This window comes from Moschus berezovskii, chromosome 15, assembly GCF_049115385.1.
Source record: "Moschus berezovskii isolate FMDL1 chromosome 15, NW_MosBer_1.0, whole genome shotgun sequence".
NCBI classification, from domain to species: Eukaryota; Metazoa; Chordata; class Mammalia; order Artiodactyla; family Moschidae; genus Moschus; species Moschus berezovskii.
Genome location: NC_142474.1, coordinates 19358183 through 19376634, shown reverse-complemented (window position 1 = coordinate 19376634; position 18452 = coordinate 19358183). Strand labels below are relative to the sequence as shown.

At 47.7% G+C, this 18452-nt stretch overlaps 1 long non-coding RNA gene across 1 annotated transcript; it reads right to left on the bottom strand.

Moving 5' to 3' along the window:
* Nucleotides 1-312: 312 nt before the first annotated feature.
* Nucleotides 313-12797, bottom strand: LOC129562778 (uncharacterized). The gene is made up of 3 exons (XR_008687257.2): nt 12757-12797; nt 10005-10058; nt 313-2816 (listed from the first exon to the last, which is right to left on the bottom strand). It is a non-coding gene; the product is annotated as an uncharacterized LOC129562778 (long non-coding RNA).
* Between the last annotated feature and the right edge of the window lie 5655 nt (nt 12798-18452).

Here is an 18452-nt window from a genome sequence, read left to right as displayed (position 1 = left end):
CACAGAGTCCAGAGAGAGACACCCGCACAGGGTCCCCATAGCACGTTGAAGACTGAGCCAGTGTTGGAACCCAGGCTTCTGTTATTTACTTAACTGGGTCCCATAAAACAACACCCGATTTCTCCAGTCATGGGGCAGCTTCAGGAAAAGCCTTAATGGCAGAAGCAAAGTATTTTCTCATTTTTCCTGCAGTTTTAAAGTTAGGAACTTTGAGGGTGATCCAGTGCTTCACAAAATATCCAATATCACTTACACCAGAATCTTCTGCAGTTTTGTTTTTTTTAATGCAGATTTTTGATCCCTATCCTTCCTCACCCCTTGGCAGCTCCCAAGTTCTTTTAACTGTTCCTTCCTTCTGGGTTGTGATAGGTTCTTCTCAGTCTGAAGCACCTGATATGAATTTTAATTCAGTTCAGTTCAGTTCAGTCGCTCAGTCGTGTTTAAACTGAATTTATTCGTCTAGGCCCTGGGGAATTAACCATGAGAAAGACAGAGCCCCTCTTTTTACATCTGATTATTAAAGGTAGATAGGTAGACTGTTTTTTCTGGGGAAGCAGAAAAGACTTCCAGGGTCTTGAAGGATGGGTAGGAATATGTAAGCAGTGAAGGAAGTAGGGGTGGAGGTGAGAGGCAGGAATGGGGACAGTGTACCAAGTAGCCGGAACAGAAACAAAAAAGGCAAATAATGAGTGTGGCTAGTTTTGTTTTGGAGACAAGGAGGAGTCTGGTGTAGACACTGGGGGGTTGGAGCAGCCTCTTAGGAGCTCATTCTTGGAGAGGAAGCCTTGGATGCTAGGTTAAGAAGTTTAGCATTTGTGCAATGAGTTATCTAAAGATATTAAGAGAGAGATGTGGTGTATAAGATACTGGTAACAGCATGGCTGATGGTTTGTAAGTGCAGAGACCAAGGCCAGAGAGAGAGCTCAGAGGGAGTTAAAGTATGAGATAAAGAGGCAGGCCTGAGAAGATGGAGAGACGGGGACAGCCGAAAGAGATATTTAGGAGAGAAAACTATCAGTTCAGTTCAGTTCAGTTCAGTCGCTTAGTCGTGACCGACTCTTTGCGACCCCATGAACCACAGCACACCAGGTCTCCCTGTCCATCACCAACTCCCGGAGTTCACTCAAACTCATGTCCATCAAGTCGGTGATGCCATCCAGCCATCTCATTCTCTGCCGTCCCTGTCTCCTCCTACCCCCAATCCCTCCCAGCATCAGAGTCTTTTCCAGTGAGTCAACTCGTCGTATGAGGTGGCCAAAGTATTGGAGTTTCAGCTTTAGCATTAGTCCTTCCAATGAACACCCAGGATTGATCTCCTTTAGAATGGACTGGTTGGATCTCCTTGTAGTCCAAGGGACTCTCAAGAGTCTTCTCCAGCACCACAGTTCAAAAGCATCAATTCTTCGGCGATCAGCTTTCTTCACAGTCCAACTCTCACATCCATACCTGACCACGGGAAAAACCATATAGGCTTGACTAGACGGACCTTGGTTGGCAAAGTCATGTCTCTGCTTTTTAATATGCTGTCTAGATTGGTCATAACTTTCCTTCCAAGGAGCACTATGACTGATGATAAATCAGTGGCTCAATCCAGGGGACAGGATGGTTCCAACTCCTTAAATAAAGGATGTACATGCTGTATCTACAGGACACACAGCTTTCCAGTTTTGTTGGTAGGAAGGAAGGGAGAGGTGGTCTGCTTGTTGTCACAACAGTGATTTCACTGTTTTGTCTGCTTTTGTACCTAAGAGAGACTGAAGCAGCAGTTACTGTAACAAAACCCAGGTGCCAGGAAAAATCCTGTGTTAACAAGGAACAAAGGAATCTATTTCTAGTGCAGCGTGAAATTAAACATAAAAAACCGTGGCCCAGCAGTCTCGGTGCAGGTCCCCCTCTTTCAGGCTGGATGCCGCGTGATCTGTATCAGGTGCCTATTGGTGAGATTTGCAGAGTATCCGAGACCGTAACACCTCTTTGGTTGAGTTCTCTCACATTGTGGCAGATAAGATATCTTCATTCCCATTTTGTAGATGTAGCATCTGAGCCTCAGAAGTTACGTGACTTGTTCAAGAAACCCCGGTTTGTGGTGAGACTGGGAGTGAGGGGCTCTTGGCCATGGATCTTTTCAGCAAGGTTTTGCCTTTCTTGCTCCCTCTGCCCAGATGCTTTTTCCCCTTGTTATTGCTATTCAGTCGTGAAGTCGTGTCTGACTCTTTGTGACCCCATGGACTGCAGCATGCCAGGCCTCCCTGTCCATCACCAGCTCCCGGAGTTTACTCAAACTCATGTCCGTTGACGGAGAAGGCAGTGGCACCCCACTCCAGTACTCTTGCCTGGAAAATTCCGTGGATGGAGGAGCCTTGTAGGCTGCAATCCATGGGGTCACTAAGAGTTGGACACGACTGAGCGACTTCACTTTCACTTTTCACTTTCAGGCATTGGAGAAGGAAATGGCAACCCACTCCAGTGTTCTTGCCTGGAGAATTCCAGAGACAGGGGAGCCTGGTGGGGTCTCACAGAGTCGGACACGACTGAAGCAACTTAGCAGCAGCAGCAGCAGCATGTCTGTTGAGTCGGTGAGGCCATCCAACCTCTGCTTTTCCCCATAAATCTTGGCATAAGTGGCTCCTTCTTGTTCAAATGTTTCCTCCTCAGGTGACATCCCCATCTGATCAGCCTGTATCACATTTTCCTGTGTATTTTCTGCATAGCACTTCTTAGTATCTGAAATTATTGTTATAGGTTTCTCTCCACTTGAAAGTGAGCCATGAAAATAGGGGCAGTATCTGTCCTGTTCACCACTTTAGCCTCAGCACCTGGAATAGTAGATAAGGGAGGGAAACCAAGATTAGGTTCAATCATGGGATGTTTCAGGTGCTTCTCATAAGCTGTCTTATTTGATCCCCTGGGGTCGCTAAGGGTCGGACACGACTGGGCGACTTCACTTTCACTTTTCACTTTCCACTTTCACACATTGGAGAAGGAAATGGCAACCCACTCCAGTGTTCTTGCCTGGAGAATCCCAGGGACAGGGGAGCCTTGTGGGCTTCCATCTGTGGGGTCACACAGAGTCGGACACGACTGAAGTGACTTAGCAGCAGCAGCAGCAGCCTTTCCAGGTGGGTACTGTATCTCCTTTAGATGGATAAGAAAAACCCAAAGTTAGGTTGTGTCTGTGGTTTGTTACTATTGAGGCCATAGATTCCTTTGAGAATTTCCATTAGATGTAAACGTTTTGGAGACCATGGAGAGGAGTTCAAAGACCTCTTTGGACTGACTCAGGTATCCCAGATCAAGGAAGCCAGGATTAGGGAACTTGCCCAAGGTCTTTCTGGCCTCATGCCTTTGCTGGTTCCTTACCCCAAGGCAGGTATAGATTCCCTTTAGTGGACAACAGGGAACCTGCTGAAGATTTTGGAGCAGACAGAGTTTATGAAGCCCGAGTCCTTTGATGTCTCCGACCCAAGTTCAAATCCTGACTCCACAAATTACCAGTGTGACTGTGGGCAAGGCTTTTCACCTCTCTGGATCCCCTCATTTCCTTCACTTTCAAAATGGAATCTCTTTTTCCTAATAATAACTGATCTTTATTTGATCTGCTCGTAAGGGCTGGGTACTTGGGTGCTGGCTCTGCAGTTGCTTTCTCACTTTCACCACAGCCCTTGGAGGTGAGGACTGTTATCATGTCCATTTTACAGCTGGGGACTTGGAGGCCTGAAGAGATGCCTTGACTTGCCAAAGATCATGGAGCTTCACGGTCTTTGCCACTGTGCCCCTGTACATGCACCTTGGGGTGTGCCATGAGCTCAGGTTTCACAAAACTGACTTCTGAATCCATTGCAAACTCTGTTCTTAGGGTTTGTGGGAACAGTTGAGTCTGAATGAAGCTAAAAAAAGAGAATGGCTGCACTGCTGTGTGAATGGAGGCCAATATCTTGAATTTGTATGTTGCCTTTCCCCCATGAGGGCCTCTGGCCAGGCCTAGACTGGGCCTCTTGACTGGGACATCTGTGTTGTCCCAAGGTCTGCACTTGTGCACGTGGCCGCCGTCTCTTTTTAGCAATGGCATCACTTTGCCTGGAATTATGAGGCTGTCTCCCTACCTGGCTGGGGGCCACTGCTTGGCCATTCAGAATAGAATTCCTCTGTTTTCCAGCCCCTAGCACAGGCCTGGCCCAGCAGTGCTGCTCAGGAAATGCCTTGGGAATCAAAGGGAGGACTCCTCCATGTGTTGAGGATTTACTGTGTGCCAGGCCCGTCCCAGACTCTTTATATGTGTTATCTCATTTACACGCCCCAGGAATCCTAGGAGGGAGAAGTCACTGTTCCCATTTTGCTGAGAAGAAACAGACTTAGCTGGGCTTTGCTTTAGGCCCACTTGGGAGAATTGATGGCATCAGGACTGACGCCAGGGCCTGTGTGCTCATGGTGTGTGATGAATTCTTGAAGCTGTAGGCTGATAAAGGGGAGACACACTCCTCAGCACCTAGGATTCTCAGAGACTTTCTACTCACAAGCTTCTAGTCCAGCTCTCATTTCTCTGCTTCTCAGTCAAGCAGAAGCCCAGGAAGAAGCGATGACTTACTCTCTGACAGTCCCTTTTTTCTACTTACTACTTATTCTTACGGAACTTCCTGTAGGGCAGGGTGAGATCTGATTTTACCCATTATTATACCACCCAGGGGAGCTTCCCAGGTGGCTCAGTGTTAAAGAATCAGCCTGCAATGCAGGAGACTTGGGTTCAATCCCTGGGTTGGGTAGATCCACAGAAATGGCAACCCACTCCAGTAGTCTTGCCTGGAGAATCCCACTGACAGAGGAGCCTGGTGGGCTACAATCCATGGGGTCACAAAGAGTTGGACATGACTTAGCAACTAAACAACAATACCAGCCAGGTAGCTGGTATTGTTGACACTCAGTAAATGCTTTTAAATTTTATTTATTATGAAAATATTTTTTTGGATGATCTTTCCATTCATTTTTTTTTATTGGAGGCTAATTATTTTACAATATTATATTGGTTGGTTTTATTGAGAAAAGTATAAAGATTAGTGTAACAGACACCTATATACCCGCCACCCAAAAACTGCTTATGTAGCTGAAGGCCCCTGTGTGTCCCTTTAAACTGCCCCACCCCACCCCCAGCAAAGTTAAGAGTCTCCAGGATTTGTTGTTTGTTATTCTATGCCATTTTTTATTGAGATTTAATTCATATACCATAAAATTCAACCTTTTTAAGTTTTTAAGTTTAGTGACTTTCAGTGTATTCACAAGACTTCATCTATCATCACTATCTAATTCCAGAACAATTTCACCCCTAAAAGGAACCCTATACTTATTATCAGTGACTCCCCCCATTCTTCCCTCTCTTCAGCCCTTGGCAATCACGAATCTGCAGTCTGTCTCTATGGATTTGCATATTCTGGACACTGAATGTAAGTGAAATCCTGTACGTGGCCCCTTGTGTATGGCTTCTTTCATTTATCATAATGTTTTCAAGGTTCATCCATGTTGTAGTACGAATCAATATTTCATTCCGTTTTTGCCTGAATGGTATTCCATTGTGTGAATACAGCAGGCAGGTGAATTATCCATCAGTTGGTGGAAATTTGGGTTGTTTCTGCTTTTGGCTATTATAAATAGTGCTGCTATGAACCAGTTTTTGTGTATATTTTCAGTTCTCTTGGGTATGTAAGTGGATTCGCTGGGTCACATGGTAACAGTTTTACTTTTTGAGGAACTGCCACTGTTTCTAAAGTGGCTGCACTATTTTACATCCCCACCAGCAATGTATGAGAGTTTTAATTTGTCCATCCTCACCACCATTTGTCTGTTTGATTATGACAGTCCTAATGGGTATGAAGTAGTATCTCATTGTGGTTTCAATTTACATTTCCCTAATAACTAAGTTTCCCTGGTGGCTCAGACAGTAAAGAATCTGCCTGCAATGTGGGAGATCCAGGTTCAATCCCTGGGTTGAGAAGATTCCCGGAGAAGGGAATGGCTACCCATACCAGTATTCTTGGGGCTTCCCTGGTGGCTCAGATGGTGGAGACTCTGTCTGCAGTGTGGGTAACTTGGGTTCAATCCCTGGGGTAGGAAGATTCCCTTGAGAACGGTATTGAGCATGTTTTCATGTGCTTATTGGCCATTTGTATATCTACTTTGGAGAAATGTCTGTTAAAGCCTTTTATGCATTTTAAGGGCAGAGAATATTGCCATTTTAAGAACTGTTTATATATTCTGGATACCAGATTCTTTTATGATATATGTAATATATATATATATATATATATACACACACACACACATTCTTATACCAAATATATGATTTGTAAATAGTTTCTCCCATTCTGACAGTTTCCTTTTGGCTTCTTGATAGTGTCCTTTGGAGTACAAATGTTTTATATTTTCATGAACTCTAATTCATCTATCTCTTCTTTGGTTGCTTATGTTGAGTGTCATGTCTATGAAACCATTGCTTAATCTCAAATCATGAAGGCCTAGAGCCAGTTTTCTGAAGCAAGAGAAGCTACCGCAACGAGAAGCCTTTGCACTGCAGCTGGAGAATAGTGCCTGCTCTCCATAACTACAGAAAAGCCCACATGGCAGTGAAGACCCAGTGCAACCAAAAACTGACAAATAAAATTATTAAAAAGTTTAATAACAAAATCATGAAGACTTGACACCTATGTCTTTTTCTGTGAGAGTTATAGTTTTTGCTGTTATACTTCAATCATTTGATTCATTTTTAGTTAATTTTTGTATATGGTATGAGGTTGGTCATATGCATTTTTAATTCTTTTACTCAGTGTGTGTTTGTAAAAAATAAATGAGTCTGTTTTCCCTGTTTTTTGGACTTTAAATAACATACGTGTTCTTATGCAACTTGATTTTTCTCATATAGTCTTAAGTTGGGAGAGTCATCCATGCTGGTAGGAGTAATCAGTTCATTTGTTTTCACTGTTCTACAGGTTTCATTGCATAAAAATACCACATTTCTTTCACCTTTTGTCCTATGAATGATCCTTCCAGTTGTCTCTAGTATTTTGCTATCACAAATGGTAAATATTCTAACACGTGCCTCCTGTGCAATATGTTGAAGGTCATGGGCATATTCAACTTTACTAGATAATACAAAATTACTCTCCTAAGTGGTTTTACAAATCTGTATTCCTGCCAGTGATGTATTAGAATTACCCTTATACAGCATCCTCACCAAGACTCACTCTTGTCAGGCATTTTTTATTTTGTCAGGCTGTGTGCGTGTGTGCATACTAAGTTGCTTCAGTCATGTCCAACTCTTTGAGACACTATGGACTGTAGCCTACCAGGTTTCTCTGTCCATGGGATTCTCCAGGCAAGAATACTGGAGTGGGTTGCCATGCCCTCCTCCAGGGGATCATTCCCAACCCAGGGATTGAACCCACATCTCTTATGGCTCCTGCATTAGCAGGTGGGTTCTTTACCACTAGCGCCAAGTGGGTGTGAAATGGTATCTTATTAGGATTGCCCAGATTAATAGCAAAATATTTATTTTTCAGTAAATATTTGCACGGTTGAGTGGACTGCATGAAAGTAGAAGGAATTCAGCTCTTTGATGAGGAGATGACCCTTGGCTCTGCCTGTGGCTAGAGGGTGGCAGGGCTCTGGGCCTAGACTGTTGGCTATTTGTAGGGAGACCCTGGAACTAGGAAGTGTTGAGCGAGACTGACAACTCTGTATATGTGGGGGAAGGCAGTGGTCACCTTGAAACCAGTGATGGGACTGTTAGCTCAGGGAGAGGGTATTGTCTTGCCCTTCCATCTCCCCAAACTTTCATCAAGAAGGAAGGGAGGTGGAGAGAAGCCTGAAGGGAATTGTATCGGATGACAATGGGGTCTTAGGAATGACACTTTCTTGAGGACCTTCCCATGGTCTCTGTATAGGTGGTTTGTATTTTCCTTGTTCATTCACTAAGTTTGGGAATGATGATAATGATAATAAAAATAATAGTAAGAACTATGTATTGAATACATTATATGTGGGGCATTGTGCTTTTTCCTTTTTATAAGTAATATCTCATTTAATTCCTGTGGAGTGTGCTGTGTGCTCAGTCATTTCTGACCCCATGGACTGTAGCCCGCCAGACTCCTCTGTCCATGGAATTTTCTAGGCAAGAATACTGGAGTGGGTTGCCATTTCCCCCTCCCACCCAGGAATCGAACCCATGTCTCTTGCGTCTCCTGCTTTGGCAGGTGGATTCTTTACCATTGCACCACCAGGGAAGTCCTCCTGTGGAGTAGGTGCTGTTATTACTCCTGTTTTATAGATGAGGAACAGAGGATCAAAGGGACAGGAGAACAGGATTTGCACTCATGCAGTCTGACTCCAGAACTCCTAAACATTGTGCTGTTTTGTTAGCCTGGCTCAGCTAAACCTGGAACAGCAAAGAAAAGAGAAGCTTGCCCAGGCTTGGGTGGTTGAGAAGCATAAGTCACAGTATCAGTTGGGTGTGGAAAGGGCAGCGGGGAGCAGAACAAGAGGCCCCTGGGAAGATAGTTCCTAAGAGGCAGATTCCCCGCCCCCTGCAGTGGACTTGACCCATTGGGCAAGTCCTCATGGGCACCTCGTCTGTGCCAAGTCCTGTGCTGGCTGCTGGCGATGCACAGTGGGATCCACTCTTGTGGGAGAGACAGCTGGTAAATAAGCCAACCTACCAGTATATGTAAATGTGGGCTCCCCAGGTGGCGCTAGTGGTAAACCACCTGCCTGCCAATGCAGGAGATGTAAGAGATGTGGGTTCGATCCCTGGGTAGGTAAGATCCCCTGGTGGTGGAAATGGCAACCCACTCCGGTAGTCATGCCTACAGACCCCCATAGACAGAGGAGCCTGGCAGGCTATAGTCCATGGGGTCGCAAAGCATTGGACACGACTGCAGTGACTTAGCACACATGCACCAGTAAGCGTAATTTAAAAACTGAGATATATGATACCAAGGGGAAGAGATAACGTTTGTAAAAGGGACCTACTTTAGCCAGTGTAATCAAGGGAGGCCTCTTTGCGGAAGTGACATTTGAGCTGAGACTTAAGGGACAGGAGGAGGCATCCATGCCCTAGTTTGGGGTGGGAATATTCTGAGTAAGGGAATGGCAGAGGCAAAGTTCCCGAGGAGGCAGAAAGGAGATTGGTGTTGTTTTTAAGCTCTCAGAGGCTGGTGGGTATGGAGTGGAGTGAGTGGGAGGGTGGGGCTGCCTGAGGTGAGGCTGAGGAGTTGGCAGGGTCTCTAGGTCAAGGGCAGCAGACAAGTTTACAGTCTGCAAGTTTAAATGAGGTCCAGGGACTCCTTTGATACTCTCCTCCTGTTTGTCTCTAAGGACAGGGGTCTAAACTACTCGGGAGTGACTGAATCCTAATACAAGTATCCCCCACTTTTTGAAAGTTGGATTTACTTCAGCTTTCATAAAAGACTTTCTCTTTTAAAAATATTTGTTTTTATTTATTTGGCTGCACCAGGTCTAGTAGCAGCCCGGGGGATCTTCAGTTGCGGCATGCAAACTCTTAGTCGCAGCATGTGGGATCTAGTTCCCCGATCAGGGTTCGAACCCGGGCCCCCTGCATAGGGAGTGTGAAGTCTTAGCCACTGAACAACCAAGGATGTCTCCATAAAAGATTTTTACTTCACTTTTATAAAAGATCTATCTTAGAATGGAAGGCAACCCACTCCAGGATTCTTGCCTGGAGCATCCCATGGACAGAGGAGCCTGGCAGGCTACAGTCCATTGAGTTGCACAGAGTCAGACACGATGGAAGCAAGTGAGCATGCATGTCCCTTGATATAAGCAACAGCTTGGGTTAAGCTCCAGGGAATTATGCAGAGTGAAAAACGCCAATATCAAAAGCTTACACCCTGTATGATTTCATTTATATAGCGTTTCTGAATTGACAGTTTTAGAAATGGGTGACAGGAGGTTGCCGGGGTTAAGGATGGGAGGGAGCAAGATATGATTATGAAAGGGAGCACCTTTGTGTCGTTGGAACTGTTGAATATCTTCACTGTGGTGGTAGATCCTTGAATCTGCACAGATGAGAGAGTTGTACAGAATTTAATACATACATGTACATGCTCACACAAACACACAGGATGTAAAACAGGGAAAATCTGAATAAACTTGGGGGATTGTATCAGTGTCAATACAGGGGATCTCTCTCTCTCTGTTATTTATTTTTTGACTCTTTGAAAAATTTCTTTTTGTTTAAAATATATATATATTTAGTTATTTGACTGTGCTGGGTCTTAGTTGTGACATGAGACTTTTAGTTGCTGCATGAGGGATCTAGTTCCCTGACCAGGGATCGAACCTGGGCCCCCTGCATTAAAAACACAGACCCTTAGCCACTGGACCACCAGGGAAGTCCCTGTATTATTTCTTATAAATGCTTGTGACTGTATAATTATCTCAAAAATTTCAAGTGAAAAGTGAAATTTAAGATCCCAAGTGTTAGGTAGGAAAATAGAGACATTTTAATAACAACATTTTCAACCTATTAAAAAAAAAAATCCCTGCAGACTGTCCTTAAGGAGACCTCTCATCCTTAAGTTTGCAAAGTCTAGATTCGCAGAGAGGTGGGCAGTTTACCCTGAGATGTGAGAGAGCACAAGTTCATCTTGCACACCTCACAATTCCCAGGGTAGACTGTTTGATTCCCAGGGTAGACCGTTTGATACCAGGGTAGACTGTTTGATACTCAGGGTAGACCGTTTGGGTTGGCTTCCAAGCCTAACTTGTTGAACCTCTGTCTGCCCTTCACCCCTTCACCCCAAGCTGATGGACCATGATCACAAAGGTACAACCACAACCTCATCCCACCATCCATCCATCTCTAACTGGTCTTCTGAGAGTTCTTCCCTCATTCTCCACCCCAAAAACAGATTCCTAGACCTTAGGAGCAAGCCTAGAACCAGTCCCAACCTGGGGGGCATCAGAGATCATTTGTTCAACGCAATGAAACGGGAAGTTGATGTAGGCTGGGACAACCCTGTTCTGATCCTGAGACCCCAGGGAGGGCCTAGGCTGTGGCACAGGATTTTGGGGTGGCTGTGGTCTTACAAGATTCTGGGACCTCTGTGGAAGGCCTACAAGGATGTCTCTTCGAGAATGTTGATTGCCCTGGACACTATCTCAGATTCCATCCCAAGAATGGAAGACCGAATAAGGCCTCCCCACTAGACGACCCCAACATACTCATCACTGCAGGGCTGGTGTGTTCACACTGTTGACCTCTTACCATGGGCTAAGCACTCTGGTTCGTTCGTAGCAGAGGTCACCAGCCCCCAGCACCCCACGATATGGGACCACGGCCAGTTAGAAACTGAGTCGCACAGGAGGAGGTGAGTGGTGGGTGAGCAAGCAAGGCTTCATCTCTATTTACAGTCGCTCCCCATCGCTCACATTACCTCCTGAGCTCTGCCCTGTCAGATCAGCGGCGGCATTAGACTCTCATAGGAATGCGAACTCAACTCTGAACTGTGCACCCGAGGAATCTAGGCTGTATGCTCTTTATGAGAATCATCCTCAAACCATCTCCACCTTCCAAGGTCGGTGGAAAAATTGTCTTCCATGAAACCAGTCCCTGGTGCCCAAAAGGTTGGGGACTGCTGATTTATATCTCTCAGCAACATTTTAAGGCAGGTACTCTTTGTATGTCCATTTTTCAGAGAAGGACCCCGAGGCTCAGAGAGGCTAAGTTACTAGCTCAGGGTCACTTAGCTTGTGGATGGTAGGGCAATGATTTGAAGAGGTGGTCCTAACATGTGCTCAGCCTGGCCCATGCAGGTACAAAGCTGAAAAAGAATCATCGCCTACTGAATGGGGCCAATGACACTGTCGTCAAACAAAGGGTATGTATATGTCAGACACAGGCTAAGCTCTTTACATGCCTTATTTCCTTGCCTTTGCATAAGAATCCAGTGGAATAAGATTATGCTAGTTTTATGATGGAAATTGAAGCTCCAACAACAAGGGCTTCCCTGGTGGTTCAAAGGTTAAAGCGTCTGCCTCCAATGAGGGAGACCCGGGTTTGATCCCTGGGTCGGGAAGATCCCCTGGAGAAGGAAATGGTAACCCACTCCAGTGTTCTTGCCTGGAGAATCCCATGGACGGAGAAGCCTGGTAGGCTACAGTCCACGGGGTCACAAAGAGTCGGAAACAACTGAGCGATGGAACAGAATGGAACAGAAGCTCCAACAAGAAAAGTGACCTGCTCAAGCTTACATAGCAAGTAAGTGGCAGAGCTGGACAGTCTGACTCTGAACTTTTTTTTTTTTTGGCCACTTTGCACAGCATGTGCAATGTTAGTTCCCTGACTATGGGCTGAATCCACACCCCCTACAATGGAAGCGCAGAGCCTTAATCACTGGGCCACCAGGGAAGTCCTAAAGAGTCTGACTCTGGAGCCATATCTATCGGACTGTCTTCTGCCATGTTCCCTCTTTTTTCCCCTTCTCCCCTCCTCCATACACTGACCCTCCCAGGCTTTCTTCTTGCTGCTCTTTCCTCCCTCCTCCTACCACAGGCTCACCCAGGTCCAGAGCCCGCACCCCTGTCATTCATATGCTGAGCATAGTTTGGAGGCTGGGGTTGGGTCCGACTATGGGGTTGGATGGTGACCTTCAGGAGTCAGCTCACACCCTAGAGTGTCCTTCAGCCCTTCCTACTTCCACACAGGTGCCTGGAAGGAAAGTCCTGGAGGGGCCCACCAGCCAGTCTTCTTACCTATCGGCCATGGCCAGAACGTGTGTGTCCTGCAGGATGCGGTGGACAGAGCAAGCAGGACACCCCTACCTGGCAGAGAGGCCAGCGTGCTAGGGAAGGGGGCAGTGCTGGGCCTCTCAGGGCCGGGTGTTTCTGGAAGCTGATATGAGCCACAGCAACTGCTGGCATTATCTGGGTTCTAAGAATAGCCTGGACTGAAGAGTTGGGGGGCGGGGCCAGGGAAGAGAGCAGGAGCCTTTTTCCACTGCCCCCTCCGCCCCTGCGACTTGTCCTAGAAACTGGGAAGCCTTCCTTCTGGCTCACCACGTGTTCTGGGATGATTCCTCATGGATACACCTTGTCCGCCTTTGGGTGGAGGATAGGGGCTATCCCAGGAATTCAGACCCAGGGCTGAGGGCACTGAGTCCACACTCTGAGGTCCAGCCTTCCCCCAGGCCCTCCCCATGGGCACAGGGTAGGGGCTTGCTTTTTCAGGGACTGATGTTTTGGAGGCCACCTTTATTCACTTAGCCAACACTAAGAAACAGGTAGACACGATTCAGAATTCAAAGGTACAAGCACCATGATTAAAACGGATATCTAGTGGGAGGCTGCTGGAGAGCATAGGGAGCTCAGCTTGGCGCTCTGTGATGACCTGGAGGCGTGGGTTGGGGGCAGGTGGGAGGGAGGTCAGAGAGAGTGGGTATATGGATACACGGAGCTGATTCGCTTTGTTGTACTGCAGGAACTAACAGGATGTTACAAAGCAATTATACTTAAATAAAAAAAAAAATCCAGAGGTGTAAAAGGATACACCAGGGAAAATACCAGCCTCTCCCTTTCCTGGCCTCTAGCCAGCTAGTCCTCTCTGCTCCTCACTTTTCTCACTTAATGAAGTACCCTGAAAATAGCAACGGTAATGTAAATCACAGTAATACATTACGAGAGGAAACCCACACGTCACATTGTGAGTCTCCACTATGTGCCAGGCAGTTCTAAACACTTCAGATGTTCTAACCCGTATAGTGCTCATCAGAATCCTACGTGGTAGGTACTTTGTCTGAATCTCCATTGTTAAGAGGTCAAATATTTTTCCAAGACTTCATTGCTGGTAATTGATCAGAGCCAGGATTCAATCCCAGGAAGTCTGACATCAGACAAGGTATTCTTCATCACTGCTCCAAACTGCTGCTCACACTTACGTCCCATCACTATGCACCACACTGCTGCTCTTCCTGAGGGCCAAAGCCAGATATGCACTGCCATGGCCAGGCTCAGGCTGGGCTGCAGCAAAGAACAAGAAAGCCTAGGTCTCTGCCCTCATGGAACTGGCATCCCCGTGCCCATGAGTATCTGTCAACCAAGGTAGGAGGAGGGAAAGTCACGTGTCGCTCACATGCCCGTCTACAGTTTGCTGTTCATACACACCCGGTCCATTATCCACCGGCCCTTTACTCACTCGGCCCCTGAGCAGCAAGGCCTGAGAGCTCAGAGCTGTAGGTAGGTACATGGAGGGCCAGACAGAAGTAGACACAAGAGATCAGAGAGGCCCCTGTGAGCCTCATCTCCTGCCCCCAGGATCATTTCAGCAGGGGCGGTGGGGGGGTGTCTCTAATCCAGGGCCCAACCATTGTTTGAAGTCGGGAACAATTGAAGGGCAAGGGAGCTATAGATAGACACACAGCTGCTGTCACCTGTTCCCGCCTGGGCACTGGGCCCAAGCATTGTCTCCGGGGGGTACTCTACCAGTGAGGGGCCCTGGGGGTGGGAGGTTGGTCCAGCCTAGTTCAGCTCCACAGAGACTGAGTCAGAGGCCAAGACAGAGAAATAGAGTCTTGGCGGGCCGAGAGAAGGGTAACACAGAAAGACCAAGACCCTTGAGGGATACAGAAGACTCCCACCCAGTGTCGGAACCACTGGGAGGTCACATTCCCCAGATGCCTCCGCAGTTGCTGAAGGAAGGGAGTTGGGGAGTACTCTGGGAGAGCCCTGAGGTCTATGAAAGGGAAAGGTTGTGCTTCTGGGTCTAGCCGCAGCTTCCATTCACTTTTCATTCACCCTGTGACCTTGGCCAAGGACCTGCTTCTTCCTCCTTGCCTCCGTTTCCCAAGCTGTCCAATGAGAGAGAGGGTTTGCGTGGTCACTGAGGGGCCCCTCCAGCCTCTGATGCCTGGCTGGACGTCTTCCTCAAGTGTCTAACCTCGCTCCCTCTTGCTGCCACGGAGGCCATGGTCCCCTCCTTTGCTCGCCCTTTGTGAGGGTGGGGGAACAGCTGGTCCTGCAGTCCCTCCCCCCAGTAACCTTTTGGCCATAAATCCATGCTGAGGCGTCTCTCCACCGGATAAACAGCCCTGATGCCTTCTGGCTGCCCTCATCCTATTTTCTGCTTGAAGCATCAGAGCCAGGGTCCACTCGGGCCCTCTGCAGCTGCCCAGGGCCCCAGGAGTGGGGACAAGCCTTGGAAGAGCAGGCCCCTCCTCCCACCGTCCACCCCCGGGGTACCAGAGTGGAGGCCCCTCTCTGGGCCTCACCCCCTCGCATTTGGACCCTTATGGCAGCCGCCTCCTAAGTCAGTCTTCCTGCCCAGGTCTCGCCCCTGCAGCCAATTCTCCACACCAGCTGCCGTGGGGATCTTGTGAACACATAAATCTAGCCACACTGTCAGATGCCCTTGCTCAGAGCTCTTTGATGAAAAATATAAAATAAAAATGCCTTTGATGACTCCCCAACTCCTGCGGGATAAAGCACTGAATCCTAAACTGGCTTTTGAAGCTCTTCCTGATCCAGTCCCAACTGTTCCGTGCAGCCTCAGCTCCCTTTATGCCTGGGCGGCTGCTCTGGCCTTAGTCTGGGTTCATGCTCTCCATCCCTGGTCCTCTGTCTTTAGTACCTCTCCCCGCCCAGGCCCCTCCTCTGTCCCTGGGCGGCCCACAGCCTCCTCACTGGCCCTCCTGTGGCATCTCTCACCCTTTCCAGGCCCTTCTCCATATGGCTGCCAGAGTGATCATAATTTAAACGTCAACACTTACTCTCCTGCCCCATTTCTTCACACTTGGAATAAACTCCTCCGAGACTCCCAGTGATCCAGCCCCTGCCTACCTGTCTCACCTCACCTCATAAAACTACCCAAGTTTCCAGCGGTCCTAGCATTGAGATGGCCTCACACACACCAAGCTATGTTCTGCCTCGAGGCTTTTGTATTTACTGTTCCTCCTGGTTGGAATCTTGTCTCCTGGCTCTTCTCCTGGCTGGCTCCCCTCTTATCCTTCAGGTTTTGCCTTACACATCACCTCCTCTGAGAGGCCCTTCCTCACCAACCTGAACAGCTACACCCCCGTTACCTTCTCCACCACCATCCAGCATGGTGCCTTCAAAGCACGTGCTACAATCTTTTATCCTTCAGACTCCTCCATTCTGACATCTTTCTTCAGTGTCACTGCTTTCCTGGACAATCAGTGTTGTGTTCCCCTCCTGGCCACAGAAGAGAAGCTGTCAGATGCATACTGAGTTGAGTTCATGTGTACCCCTCTCCTTAAGGCTTCCTGGGTGGCTCAGTAGTAAAGAATCTGCCTGCTAGTGCAGGAGACCTGGGTTCAACCTCTGGTCAGGAGGTTTCCCTGGAGAAGGGACTGGCAAACCACTCCAGTATTCTTGCCTGGGAAACATCATGGACAGAGGATCCTGGTGGGCTACAGTCCACGTGGGTTGCCAAGGGTTGGACACAACTGAGGAACTAACACTCCCTCCTTAACAGAGTCCTTCAGTGTCTTTATCCAGAGAAGGACTTCCAGGCACTGGGTGGCATTGGTGCAGATATTATTGGGGCCTGGGATGGGGTCCCAAATTCATCCTCTCTGCCTACCTTCCCACCCTTGCTTTCTTCAATACTCAGATCCCACTGGTATTTTGGGCTAGAAGAGGAGAAGCCAGCATTTTTTTTTTTCTTTCCTTTTTGGGCTTTGCTCCATCAGCTCATTTCTCATTAAAATCTCCCCAAAATAGTCCTGCCTCCAGGTCTGGCCACTACTAAGCTGTGGGTCCCAGGACTCTTGGCAATTTCTGATCTGAGGCCTTTGGTGGGGAGGAACTGGGGACACCTAGTTCAGCTCAGCTGAACTCGACCCAGCTCAGCTCCAGCTCCCCTACATCCTAAGACTTTCAGTCTTTCCTTCAGCCACTTTACTCTCTTTCCTGACTCCTGCTTCTCCCCTCCCACTCTTAGCTAGGTTCAGGGTTCCCTGGTACAAATGGGAGTAGGCAGGCAGCATATCAGTTTTTGAGGGCAATGACTGGCCTGTCCAGGGCCACCTGGGTCTGGGGGCCCAGGGCCATGGGATAGAAAGCCTGACGCCCAGCTTTCCCTGACAGTCCCTTCCCAGGGCTGTTAGGAGCCTTGTGCATGCTATGCTATGTCGCTTCAGTCATGTCTGACTCTTTTTGACCCCATAGACTGTAGCCCACCAGGCTCCTCCATCCATGGGGATTCTCCAGCCAAGAATACTGGAGTGGGTTGCCGTTTCTTCCTCCAGGGGATCTTCCTGACCTAGGGATCGAAGCCATGTCTCTTATTTCTCCTGCATTGGAAGGTGGGTTCTTTACCCCTACTGCCACCTGGGAAGCCCAGAAAAGATACAGGAAAGTACAGAAAACAAGCCATTGCACATTTTGGCATATTTGCTTCAATTCTTTTGACCCAGAACTCTAGCACTTCAGGGTTCTAAAGACCCAGGGTTCTAACACCCCAGGATTCTAAACCAAGATGCATATATGTCTTTTCTCTGTACTTGTAATATTGGGAAGAGAGGCAGAACAAAAATCTTCAGGTTGTCTACACTGGCTACTCAGTGGGTGGTTTGTTGGGATGAGAGGATGGTTGTTAAGATACAAAACTTCCAGAGGGTCTAAAATTCTGGAACCCTAGAGTCCTAAGGTTGGAACAAACCTCAGAAGTTGTCCAGTCCAAGGCCTCAAGCCTGTGCAACCTCTTCTTGATTCTTTTTGCTTTTGGCAGGCTCACTTTCTTCTAAGGTAGCCTTTTTCTTTGCTGATTGGCTTCAAGTGAGAGAAAGTCCTTTTCTGTGTGGTCTCCAAACACTGCTTCCTTGTAACTGCACCATTGATCTTCTTCTTAAAGAAAGTGTTAGTTGCTCGGTTGTGTCCAATTCTTTATGATCCCATGGGGTGTAGCCCACCAGGCTTGTCTGTCCATGAAATTCTCCAGGCAAGAATACTAGAGTGGGTTGCCATTTCCTTCTCCAGGAGATCTTCTAGACCCAGGGATCAAATCTGGGTCTCCCGCATTGCAGGCAGATTCTTTACCATCTGAGCCACAAGAGAAGCCTGTTCTGCTCTTGGGGCCACACAAATCACATAGACTCCCTCTGCTCCAGGACAGCTCCTCCGGGTTTTAAAGTTGGTACCTTAAGTCCTTGCAGATTGTAGCATTTGTTGCATCTCTCAGATGCATCTTGGGTTTCCCTTGTCACTCAGCTGGTAAAGAATCCGCCTGCAATGCGGGAGACCTGCGTTTGATCCTTGGGTTGGGAAGATCCCCTGGAGAAGAGAAAGGATACCTACTCCAGTATTCTGGCCTGGAGAATTCCATGGACTGTATAGTTCATGGAGTCTCAAAGAGTTGGACACGACTGAACGACTTTCACTTCACATCAGGTGCATCTTAGGTTTCCTCATTGCTTTGTCATGTTTGTCTGTGAGCT